We start from the raw sequence: 13,820 nt of genomic DNA on the forward strand, positions 1-13,820 counted from the left end.
ATCTGAAATGGATCTGTTTTGGTCATTTTGAATCAGACAACCATATGATCTACTATGCTGGGAATGATAGTTTGAAGAGGAATGGCATGGCATTCATCATCACAAAGGGTGTTTCAAGATCTGTCTTGAAGTACAATGCTGTCAGTGATAGGATAATATCCTTACACCTACAAGGAAGACCAGTTAACACTACTATTATTCAAATTTACACAACAACCACAAAAGCCAAAGATGAAGAAATTGAAGATCTTATCAATATCTGCAGTGTGAAATTGACAAAGCATGCAATCAAGATGTGCTAATTATCACTGGTGACTGGAATGCAAAAATCAGAAACAAATAATTACCAGTAGTTGGAAAATTTGGCCTTGGTGACAGAAACAACACTGGAGATTGCATGATGGAATTTTGCAAGACCAATGCCTTATTCATTGCAAATACCTTTTTTCAACAACACAAACAGCTGCTATGCACATTGAATTCACCGGATGTAATACACAGGAATCAGACTGACTACATATGTGTCAAGAAGTGATGGAAAAGCTCAATATCTTCAGCCAATACAAAGGCCAGGAGCTGATTGTGGAACAGATCATCAACTGCTCATAGGCATGTTTAAGACAATTAAAACAAGTCCATAAGAGCCAAAATATGACCTTGAATATATCTCTCCTGAATTTGTTGTTGTTGTTGTTATGTGCTGTCAAGTCGGCTCTGACTCATAGAGACCCCTCCTTAGGTTTCCGAGGCAGTATCACTACAGAGGTAAATTTCCCAACCTTCCTTCCACCTCCTGGATATAGAGACCATATAACAAATAGATTTGATGTATTGAACACCAGTGACCAAAAACCAGAAGAATCTTGGGATGACAACAAGAACATCATCCATTAAGTAAGCAAAAAGTCATTAAAAAGAGGAAAAAGGAAGAAAAGACCAAAATGGATGTCAGAAGAGACTCTGAAAATTGCCCTTGAGTGGAGAGTAGCTGAAAGAAATGAGAGAAATGACAAGATAAAAGAGATGAATAGAAGATTTCAAACAGCAGCTCAAGCAGAGAAAGCCAATTACTATAATGAAATGTGCAAAGACTTGGAGTTAGAAAACAAAAAGAGAAGAACATCCTGGACATTTCTCAAGCTGAAAGAAGTGTGAAAAAAAATTAAGCCTCGAATTGCAATATTGAAAGATTCTATGGGCAAAACATTGAATGATGCAGGAAACATCAAAAGAAGATGAAAGAAATACACTGTCATTGTACCAAAAATATCTGGTCAGTCTTCATCCATTTTAGGAGGTGGCACATGATAAAGAACTAATGATATTGAAGGAAGAAGTTGAAGCTGCACTGAAGGAATTGGAGAAGAACAAGGCACCAGGAATTGATGGATCCATTGAGATGTTTCAACAAACAGATACCCTGCTACAGGCACTCACTCAGTTGTGCCAAGAGATTTGGAAGACAGCTACCTGGTCAACTGACTGGAAGAGATCTATATTTGTGCCCATTTCAAAGAAAGGTGATCCCACAGAATGTGGAAATTATTGAATAATATCATTAATATCACATGCAAGTAAAAATCTTACTGAAGATAATTCAAAAATGGTTACAGCAATATATTGACAGAGAACTTCTAGAAATGCAAGCTAGAATCAGAAGAGGATGTGTAATGAGGGATATCATTGCTGATGTCAGATGAATCTTGGCTCAAAGCAAATAATATCAGAAAGATGTTTATATTTTATTGACTATGGAAAAGCATTTGACTGTGTGGATCACAACAAATTGTGAATAACATTGATAAGAATGGGAATTCCAGAACACTTAATTGTACTCATGCAGAACCTGTACCTAGATCAGGAAGCTGTAATTCAAACAGAACAAGGGGACACTCCATGGTTGAAAATAAAGAAGAGAGTGTATCAGGGTTGTATCTATTCACAATACTTATTCAATCTATATTCTGAGCAAATAATCTGAGAAGCTGGACTATATGAAAAAGAATCAGACAACCATCAAGATTGGAGGAAGACTCATTAACAACCTGCAATATGCTGATGACCCAACTGTGCTTGCTGAAAGTGAGGATGACTTGAAGCAGTTACTGATGAAGACTTAATAATACAGTCTTCAGTATGGATTACATCTCAATATAAAGAAAACAAAATTCCTCACAGTTGGACCTATAAGCAACATCATGATAAATGGAGAAAAGATTGAAGTTGTCAAAGACTTCACATTGCTTGGTTCTACAATTTATGCCAATGGAAGCAGCAGTCAAGACATCAGACAACATACAGTACTAGGCAGGTTGGCTGCAGAAGATCTCTTTCAAGTGCGGAGGAGCAAAAATGTCTCCTTGAGGATTAGGTGTGCCTGACACAAGCCTTGATATTTTCAATCTCCTCATTTGTATGTGAGAGCTGGACAATGAATAAGGAAGACCAAAGAAGAATTGATGCTTTTGAGTTGTTGTGCTTGCAAAGAATGCCAAAAGTACCATGGACTGCTAAAAGAAATAACAAATCTGTCCTGAAGGAAGTGCAGCTGGAATGCTCCTTGGAAGTGAGAATGGCCAGACTTTGTCTCACCTACTTTGATCATGTTGTAAGAAGGGACCATTCCCTGGAGAAGGTTGTCATGCTTGGTAAGGTGGTGGGTTTGACAAAAGTGGGGAAGGCCTTCAATGAGATGATTGACAGTGTGGCAGTAGCAATGGGCTCAAGTATAGCAGGGATCATGGAGCTGGTGCAGCACCGAGTGTTTTTTCATTCTACTGTGTATAGGGTGGCTATGAGTCAGAGACAACTCTACGAAACCTAACAAAATCAACATATGCATGTGAGAGCTGGACAATGAATAAGGAAGACTGATGAAAAGTTGATGCTTTTGAGCTGTGCTGGCAAAGAATATTGAAAGTACCATGGACTGCTAAAAAATCCAACAAATCTGTCCTGGAGGAAATGCAGCCAGAATGCTCCTTGGAAGTGAGAATGACCAGACTTTGTCTCACCTACTTCAGTCATGTTATCAGAAGGAACCATTCTTTGGAGAAGGACATCATGCTTGGTAAGATGGAGGGTCAATGAAAGAGGGGAAGGCCCCTAACGAGACGGATTGACACAGTGGCTGCAGCGATGGGCTCAAGTATAGCAAGGATCATGGAGCTGGCACAGGGCCAAGAAGGGTTTCGTTCTGCTGTGCATAAGGTTGCTATGAGTCAGAAATGACTCGACGGCACCTAATAACAACAACAACAACAGGATGGTTTCAAACATCTTTCTCTTCATTTGGTTGAGTGCTGGTCAGCTCACTCTTAGCCCTCATGAGTTAGGTAAATGGGTACCAGCTAAAAGTTTGGAGTCCACACATTTCCCTGACCTTGAGGTCAGCCAGCCCCTTCTCTCTCTTTTATGCCTAGCCTTTGTGGGCTAAGTCATTGGGTGACAATGAAAAATGTCCTAACTCAATCTCTCTTCATTGCTTCATCTTCCTCACTTCCATTCATCAATTGAGCCCAATTGATCACAACAAATGAGCATACAAGGCTACCTACTCACTAGTTCCCTTTAACTTCCAGTTCTGGAAAGTTTTTCTGGTGAGCACATACTTTTCCTGCCTCAATGTACCCAAAGGCTAATCACTTGCTTGAAATTCAAAAAATAAGAGTCATTTTCTTCTCTTTTGCATCCTTCCTTCAAAGGCACATTTCCTATTCTCTCAGTAGGTCTGCCTGTCTTTTCAAGTGCAAATTTAATGGGTGGGTCTTAGGTTGAAAACCTATAATCTATACACAGGTGTTCTGCATTCAAACCATTGGCCTGTGTTTCTTTAAGGCAATTCCTAGTTCACTTTTAGTATATCCAATCATATATTGGCTGAAGGCAGAGTTACTGGCTCTGTTATCTATAATAACCAATATTCATTTCCATCATACATGCATGTCTGTTTCATAACACTATAGTTGTTGTTGTGGTTAGGTGCTGTTGAATCAACTTCAACTCCTAGTGACCCAATGTACAACAGAACAAAGTCCTTCCCATCATGCATCACCCTCACAATCCTTGCTATATTTGAGCCCATTGTTGCAGGCATTGTGTCAATGTGTCTTATTGAGGGTCTTCTCCTTTTTCACTGACCCTCTATATTACCAATTGTGGTAGTTAAAGTTGTATGTCAACTTAGCTGGGCCTGGGTAAGCAGCTGGGCAGCTGGATGTAGTATTTCTCATGATGAGACTGGTAATCAAATCCATTGTGGAATCTACTGTGAGTAGCTGAATAGTTGCTTCAGGTATGTGGTCTGCTTCCTGTACATAAGAAACAGCTTTGGGAATGGTCTCTAGCTTCTGGTACACTTGAGCCCTGCATGTAGCCATGCCATTGTTCAGCAGCCTGCCATGCTCTGCCAACCTTGGGACCTTTAATGGACTTGAATTAATGGCCTGGTTTGGTAACATTGATACTGTGCCTTATTACTTGCCAACCTTGAGCTTGTCAGTCTCAGCAGCCAGTAGCTGTCTGAGTGAGGAAAAGCCTCCAGTTTCAGTGGGCTGGGGGCAGGAGGCAGAGTTGAAGCCCAAGGTTGAGGGACTTTCACTCAGCCCCTTGAGCCTGGCACTTTGAACTCAGACTTAAAGCCTCCAAACTGTAAACGAATAAACTCCTGTTTGTTCAAGCCATCCCATTTTTGATATTTTCTCGTCAGAGTAGCAGCACTAGGTAACCAGAGCACCAATCATGATATCCTTCTCCAGGGAATAGTCCTTTCTTACAAAATTGCCTAAGTAGGTAAGACAAAGTCTGGCCATTCTTGCTTCCAAGGACCATTCTGGCTGCACTTCTTCCAGGACAGATTTGTTTATTCTTCTGGCAGTCCATGGTATTTTCACTACTCTTCACCAACACCATAATTCAAAGGCATCAACTTTTCTTCAGCCTTCCTTATTCATTGTCCAATTTTTACATACATATGAGGTGATTGAAAATACCATGGCTTGGCTTAGGTGCACATTAGACTTCAAAGTGACATCTTTACTTCTTAACACTTTAAAGAGGTCTTTTGCAGCAGATTTTCCCAGTCCAATACAATGTCTGATTTCTTGACTGCTGCTTCTTTGGATGTTGATTGTAGACCCAAGTTAAATTAAGACATTGACAACTTCAGTATGTTCTCCATTTACTGTGATATTGCTTATTGGTCCACTTGTAAGAATTTTTCTTTTTAAGTTTTTATTGTGCTTTAGGTGAAAGTTTACAGAGCAAATTCACTTTTCATACAGTGGTTCACATGCACTTTTTCTCATGATATAGACTGCAATTTCCCACAGTGAAATAGCCCTCTTCCCATTTCCTCCCCATAGTTACCTCTTTCCTATGTCCTTCTCTCCCATGCACTCCTGCCCCACCCCAAACTGTCTCCCTGTGCATACATAACCCTTCTATTCTCCCATGATTGGTCTCTCCAAGGAGAGTAGCTACCTACTATAACTATTCAGCTCATATGCCTGTCTTTTGTTTGGCTGTAAACCACAGAGGAGTGGGTTCAATTCCAGACCTGAAGGGTAGCTAGGGGCCATAGTCTCAGGGATTCCATGAGGCTCTATCAGACTGGCAAAACTGGTTTCCCTCCTCTTTTTTTTTTAATGATTTTGAGTTATGTTCCTCATTGTTCTCCCACCCTATCCAGGATCTCCTACATAGATCCCCCTTCAAGTGGGCTGTGATAACTGGGCACTATCTAGTTCTTCTGGTCTCATAGTCACATAGGCTGAGGATTGCATAGTATACAAGTCACTTGGACTAATTGTTTCCATGTGTGTTTGATTTTCTTCATTCTCCTTCGCTCTGGATCAAGAGAGATCCAACATTGCATCTAGATGGCTGTTTGCAAGTTTTTAAGGTCCCAGTCGCTAGTCGACAAAGTAGGCTGTGGAACAATATTTTTGTGTAGTATATTATGCCAATAGAGCTTGATGTTCACTATGACCATGGTCCCAAGCCCACAGATTCAACTACTCACTCCCTCTAAGAAACTGCTGTAGTTAAGAATGACAACCTTGTCCTTTGTCAGTTCTACTATATACCAGGGAATTCTTACAGAATACACAAATACACTTGTAGAAGCATTGTCTGCCAACCCTGTCCATGGTCATGGGTACTCCCCCCCCTGCATAGACATACCTAATAGTTCAGGCTGTCTACCAATCTGTCCACCCATAGATCAATGTTTGTCATCACTGAAAATGCAGTACTATATGTTCATCTTTGTTGTCTGTACCTCCCATGCACCTCTCCATGTCTTCCTCCTTCTCAGTGCAACCATGTTGATCCCTCACACTTGAGCTTTCCTTTACTCAAATCAGTACTTGTCTCTGCCTATCTAACAATGTTCCCTCCCCTCCCCTCCTACCCTTGGTAACCAACAAAGAAAATTTCCTTCCATATATAAAACTTCCCTTGACTTTTTACAATAACAGACAATACAATATTTCTTCTGTAACTGACTTATTTCACTCAGCATAATGTCCTCCAAGTTCAACCATGTTATGTGGTGTTTTGCAGATTCTGCATCATTCTTTACAATTGCGTAGTATTCCAATGTGTGTGTGTACCATAGTTTGGTTACCTGTTCTTCAGATGATGGACACCTAGATTATTTCCACCTTTTTGCTATTGTAAATAGTGTTGCTATGAACATGGGTGTGCACATACCTATTCTTGTCCTGGCTCTCACTTCTTTAGGATATATACCTCATAATGGGATTACTGGGTCAAATGGCTTTTCTAATTCTAACTTTTTAAAACTCACCATACTGCTTTCCACAGTGGGTGTATCATTTTATTGTCCCACCATCAGTGTATGAGAGTCCCAATCTCTCCACTTCCTTGCCAGCATTTGTTATTTTCTGTCTTGTTGAACTTTGTTACTAGTGCTGGTGCAAAATGGTATCTCATTTTTGTTTTGATTTGCATCTCTTTAATGTCTGATGATTTTGAACATGTCTTCATGTGTTTGTTGCCCATCTGAATATCCTCTTTGGTGAAGTGTGAATTCATGTCTTCGGCCAATATTTTAACTGGATTATTTGTCTTTTTGTTATTGAGATGTTTGAGTTTTCTATAAATTTTAGAGATAAGTCCCTTGTCAGATATGTCATTGCCAAATTTTTTTTTTTTTCCCCCCAATCTATAGGTTCTCTTTTTACTCTTTTGGAGAAGTTTTTGGAAGCACATAAATATTTAATTTTTAGAAGTTTCCATTTATCTAGTTTATCGTCTGCTGCTTGTGTATTTTGGCTTGATAGTTTACTTTTGTCATATATTAATAAAAACCAAAACCAAACTCACTGCCATAGAGTCAATTTGACTCATAAAGACCCCTCCTTGAGTTTCTAAGGTGGTATGTCTATGGAAGTAGTTTGCCAATGTTCCTTCTGATGCCATATATTTGTTGTTGTTATGTGCCCTCCAGTTGGACCCGACTCAAAGCAACCCCTCCTTTGGTTTCCAAGGCGGTATCACTATGGAAGTAGATTGCCCAACCTTCCTTCTGAGGAGTGGCTGGTGGGTTTGAACTGCCAGCCTTCTGGTTAGCAGTCAAGTGCCTTAAGCACTAAGCTACCAGAGCTCCCCTAAGTTTGTCCCAATTTTTCCTTGAGGAACTTTATAATTTTAGGTTTCACATTTAAGTCCTTGATTCATCTAGAGTTAGTTTTTGTATATGGTGTGAGTTACAGATCTTGTTTCATTTTTATGCAGTTGGATATCCAGTTTTGCTAGCACCATTTGTTAAACAAACAATCTCTTTTCCATTTAATGGATTTTAGCCCTTTGTCAAAGATCAGCTGACCATAGCTCGATGGATCTATTTCTGGGTTCTCAATTCTATTCCATTGGTCTATGTGTCTGTTGTACCAATACCAGACAGTTTTGACTACTGTGGCTGTACAGTAGGTTTTGAGATCCAGTAGTATGAGACCTCCTACTTTGTTCTTTTTCTTCAATAGTGCTTTGCTTATTTGAGGTCTCTTTCTTTTCCATATAAAGTTAGTGATTGATTTTTCCATATCCTTAAAGAATGTAGATGGGTTCTGGATTGGGATTTCATTGACTTTATAGATTGGGCAGAATGGACATGTTCACAATGTTCAGTCTTCTTATCTATGAGCATGGTATGTTCTCCTGTTTATGAAGATCTCTTATGGTTTATTGAAGTAGTCTTTTGTAGTTGTCTTTGTACTGGTTGTTCTGGTTACTTAGTGCCACTCTGACAGGACTATAACACAAACACAACAGCTTGAACAAACAGAAGTTTATTCTCTTACAACTTTGGAGGCTTTAAGTCCAAGTTCAAAGTGCTGGGCTCTAGGGGCTGTGTGGAAGTCCCTCGACTTTGAGCTTCAGCTCTGTCTCTTGCTCTTGGCCCAATGAAGCTAGAGGAATCTTTTCACTCAGGCAGCTACTGGCTGTGCAGGCTAACAAGCCCAATGTTCACAAATAAAATGGCACGGTCCTGATGTTACCAAACCACATGGCAGGTCATTAATTCAACTTCACTGAAAATCCCAACATCAGTAGAGCATGGCATGCTGCTGAACAACAACACAGCTACATGTAGGGTTCAAGCATTCCATAAGCTGGAGACTATTCCCAAAGCTGCTTCTTATATATGGGAAGTAGACCACATCCCTAAAGCAGCCACTCAGCTACTTGTAGTAGAGCCCACCATGGAGTTGATTGCCAGTCTCATCATGAGGAATAACTACCACCAGCTGCCCAGCCACTCAACCAGGCCCAGCCAAGTTGACACACAACCTTAACTACCACACAGGTCTATTGTGTCCCTGGTAAGATTTATTCCCAAGTGTTTTATTTTTTTGGTAGCTATTGTAAATAGTTTTGATTTCCTTATTTCTTTTTCAGCAATATTTTTGCTAGTATAGAGCAATCCAACTGATTTTTGGATGTTAATCTTGTATCCTGCCACCATGGTAAATCTCTCAATGAGTTCCAGTAGTTTTGTTTTGTTTTTTTTTGTTTTGTTTTGTTTTTAGTGAGTCTCTTGGGTTTTCTAGGTATAGGATCATATCATCAGCAAATAGGGATAGTTTTACTTCTTCCTTATCAATTTGGATGCCTTTGATTTCCCTTTCTTGCCTTATTGCCCTGCCTAGGACTTCCAATACAATGTTGAATAGAAGTGGTGATAGAGAGCATCATTGTCTGGTTCCTGTTCGCAAGGGGAATGGTTTCAGTCTCTCTCAATTAAGAATACTGTTGTCTATTGGTTTTGCATATACACCCTTCATTATGTTCAGGAATATCCCTTCTATTCTTATTTTACTGAGAGGTTTTTTTTTTTTTTTATCAGGAATTGGTGTTGGGTTTTATCAAGTGCCTTTTCTGCATCGATTGATATAATCATGAGATTCTTTTCCTTTGTTTTATCTATGTGGTGGATGATGTTGATTATTTTTCTAATGTTGAATCATCCTTGCATACCTGATATGAACCCCTTTGGTATTAATGTATTATTTTTTTGATGTGTTGTTGGAGTCTATTGGCTACGATTTTGTTGAAGATTGTTGCATCTATATTCAGAGGAATATTGGTCTGTAGTTTTCCTTTCTAGTGATGTCTTTGCCTGGCTTTGGTATCAAGGTTATGCCTGCTTTATAAAACGAATTTGAGAGGATTCCATACTTTTTTATGTTCTGGAATAGTTTGAGTAGGATTGGTGCTAGTTCTCTGAATGTTCAGTAGAATTCTCCATTGAAACTTTCTTGACCAGGTCTCTTGTTGTTTTTTGATGACCTGTTTCATTTCTTCTTTTGTTATGTGTCTGTTCAACTTTTCCACTTCAGTCTGTGTTAGTTTAGGTAAGTAGTGTGTTTCTAGAAATCTGTCTATTTCTTCTAGGTTTTCACATTTGCTGGAGTACAGTTCTTCATAATATCCTGATATTATCTTTTTTATTTCAGTTGGTTCTGTTGTGATGTTGCCAATTTGTGTCTTATTTGTGTTATTTGTATTCTCTCCCTCTTTTCCTTTGTTAAATTTTCCAGTGATTTATTGATTTTATTAATCATTTCAAAAAAACAACTTCTAGTCTTGTTGATTTTTTTCTGTTTTCTTTTTCATTTATTTCTGCTCAAATCTTTATTATTTCCTTTGTTCTGGTGACTATAGGCTTTTCTTGCTGTTCTTTTTCTAAGTGTTGGAGATGGTTTAAGGTGTTGATTTTGGCTCTTTCTTCTTCTTCTAATTCTTTTTAAATTTTATTCAACAAGTATTTATTGAATGCCTATTATGTGCTAGATATTGTTCCAGGTTCTTGGGACACATCAGAGAGCAAACAGAGATCCCTACCCTCACAGAGCTTACAGTCTAGCATTTATCACCACTTTACCTGCAAACTGACCCTGGGTGAGTCTGCACTTCTCTGTGTCTCAGCTGCCCAATAAGAGAACAAGTAGGTATGGCACAGACATGGGCAATGCGTTTGGTGTCCTGTCAATGCCAACAGGGCTCCTGCCCCCACCTCACCCCACCTGCCCAGACAATAGATAGGGCTTGAAATTGATTTTTAATAAGAAAGTACACTAGGTATAGGGCAAAGGGGTTGGAGCCAGATTGTCTGCTGTGTGGTGGTGGTGGTAAGGGCCAGGTTCACAGGGCCTGGGCTGACTACACGAACTGTTGCTGCTGCTGCTGCTGTTTCTTGGTGGTTCCCTTGCTGGCAAGGTCTTTGGCTTTCTCTGTAGCTGCCCTTGCTGTCTCCTTTTTTGATATGTGCATTACTGCTATAAATTGGCCTATGATCACTGCTTTTGCTAATTCCCAAATATTTTGGTATGTGGTATTGTCATTCTCATTTGATTCAAAGATTTTTTTTTAATTTCATTTTTTATTTCTTTTATTACCCAGCCATTCTTAAGGAGGATGTTGTTCCATTTCCATGTATTTACTCTTTTTCCATTGATCTTCCAAATGTTGATTTCTAATTTGATAGCATTGTGATGTGAGAAGATGCTTCACAGTATTGTTATGTTTTTAAATTTATTAAGGCTTGCTTTGCGACCTAAAATATGGTCTATCCTGGAGAATGTTCAATGTGCACTGGAAAAGAATATATATTGTGCTGTTTTTGGGTGAAGTGTTCTGTAGTTGTCTATAAGGTCAAGATGGTGGATTGTATTGTTTAGTTCTTCTGCATCTTTGTTGAGTTTCTTTCCAGTTGTTCTATCTTTCCTTGAAAGTGGTGTATTAAAATCTCCTACTATGACTGTAGATTCATCTATTTGCCTTTGCAATTCTGTTAAAGTCTGATTTATGTATTTTGGGGCTCTTTCATTGGGTCCATAGATATTTATTATGGTTATATCTTCTTGTTTGATTGATCTTTTAATCATTATATAATGGCCTTCCTTGTCTCTTATCTTTGTTAAATGAATTTTATTGAAATATAATTTCTGTACAGTGAAATACATAAAACTAAAGTGACATGGGTCAATGTATTTTTTTTTTTGTGCAGTGTTCCATCCTCTCCCTTCCATATATAAATCTTTCCTTGACCCTCCACAACAACAAACTAATACTATATTTGTCCCTCTGTGATTGACTTATTTCATTCAGCATAATATCCTCCAAGTTCATCCATGTTATGCAATGTTTTGCAGACTCTACATTATTCTTTAGTGCTGCATAGCATTCCATTGTGTCTATGTACCATAGTTTGGTCATCCGTTCTTCTGTTGATGGGCACATAGCTTGTTTCCATCTTTTTGCTATTGTAAATAATGCTGCAATGAACATTGGTGTGCATATATCTGTTCCTGTCCTGGCTCTCACCTCTCTAGGATATATACCTAGTAATGGGATTGCTGGGTCAAATGGTATATCCAATTCCAGCTTTCTAAGGAATTGCCATACTGCTTTCCACAGGGGTTGTATCACTTCACAGTTCCACCAGCAGTGTATAAGAGTCCCAATCTCTCCACATCCTTGCCAGCATTTGGTATTTTCTGTCTCGTTGAACCTTGCCATCAGTGTTGGGGTGATATGGTATCTCATTGTTGTTTTGATTTGCAATTCTCTGATGCCAATGATCGTGAGCATCTCTTCATGTATTTGCTGGCCATCCTAACATCCTCTTTGGTGAAGTATCTATTCATGTTTTGTGCCAATTTTTCAATTGGATTGCTAATCCCTTTGCTGTTGAAGCATTAGAGTTTTCTATAAATCTTAGAGATAAGTCCCTTCTCAGATATGTAATTATCAACAAATATAAATTTGTTCCTGTCATTTTGTTATGTGCTTTTTCTTGGTGTTGATTTCTTTTTCCATATAATTTTCTGTGCTGAGCTCATTTTGTTTATGAATTGTGTTATCACTTCTTTCTTTGCTATTGTTTTAGGATTTGCTAAATATTTGTGCTAGTCTTCTTTTTTATTTTGGTGTGAAGGTTTATCATTTTTCTTTGAGATTATGCTGTGATTTATAATTTTCTTCCCAAGTTTAGAACAGTCCATTCTATCTTGTATTTGTTTTGACTTCCCTACTGTTTAGAAGTTCTGTAACTACACTATTTTTCTCCTCTTTTTGCTTTGTTGTGCTCATTTGTCAATTGATGTCTCTGGTTCCCTGTTTACAATCTTGTAGGCTTATTTACTTTGGTAACTTCTGTAACTGGGTTGGTTTATGGGTTATGTCATCATGTGTGTTAATGGTTAGTTGTTGTTTGCTATTGTTGGTTCTCTGTCCAATGGACTCCCTTTAGCCTCTCTTGTAATGTTGATCTGGTTTTAACAAATTCCTTAATTTCTGCTTATCTGAAAATGTCCTAACTTCACTATCATATTTGAGGGGCAATTTCCTGGGTATATAATTCTTGGTTGGAAATTTTTCTCTTTCAGGGTTTTATTTATACAATCCCATTGTCTTCTTGCTTGAATGGTTTCTGCCTAGAAATCCAAGCTTAGTCTTTTTGGTTGCCACTTGTAGGTAACTTTTAATTTTTCCCCTGATGCTTTCAGGATTCTGTTTTTGTCTTTGGTTTTGGTGAGCTTGATGATGATATGTATTGGTGATATTCTTTCAGGGTTTATCCTGTTTGGGGTTCGTTGGACTTCCTGAATGGCTATATTCTCATCTTTCATCATAACAGGGAAATTATCTTCCAACAAATCTTGGACAATTTTCTCAGTGGTTTTCTTTTTCTCTTCCTGTTCTGGAATTCCGATTACACATAGATTATTCCTTTTGATTGTCTCCCACATGAAGCCTAGGCTCTTGTTTTGATCTTTTTTCTGATTGATCCCTTTCCAAAGAAATATTGAGGAATTTGTCTTCAATCTCACTAATTCTGTCTTCCATTGGTTCAATTCTGCTCCTTTGCCCATTCAATGTGTTATTTGGGGAGTTCTGGTGATATATGCCTAAGGCATCTGAGTCCTAAGCAAAATGCTAGTAGTTCAAATCCACCAGCCACTCCTCAGAAGGAAGATTGGGCAATCTACTTCCATAATGAGGGGTTGCAATGAGTCGGATTTGACCCAATGGCAGTGAGTTTGTTTTTTTGGTTTTTATGTGTTATCTATTTCTGAAAATTTATTTATGAAAATTAACACACATTTTTTTAAAAATTTTATTTATTTATTTATTTATTTAAATTTATTGTGATTTGGGTGAAGATTTACAGAGCGAATTCACTTTCCATACAGCAGTTCACATATACTTTGTCTCATGTCATTGACCACAATTTACAATGCAACAGCTCCCCTCCCACTTCCTCCCCATAGTTACCTCTTCCCAGTGAC

Source organism: Orycteropus afer, unplaced genomic scaffold (genome assembly GCF_000298275.1).
Source record: "Orycteropus afer afer isolate SDZICR_OR568_19922 unplaced genomic scaffold, OryAfe1.0 scaffold00156, whole genome shotgun sequence".
In the NCBI taxonomy this organism is placed as follows: domain Eukaryota; kingdom Metazoa; phylum Chordata; class Mammalia; order Tubulidentata; family Orycteropodidae; genus Orycteropus; species Orycteropus afer.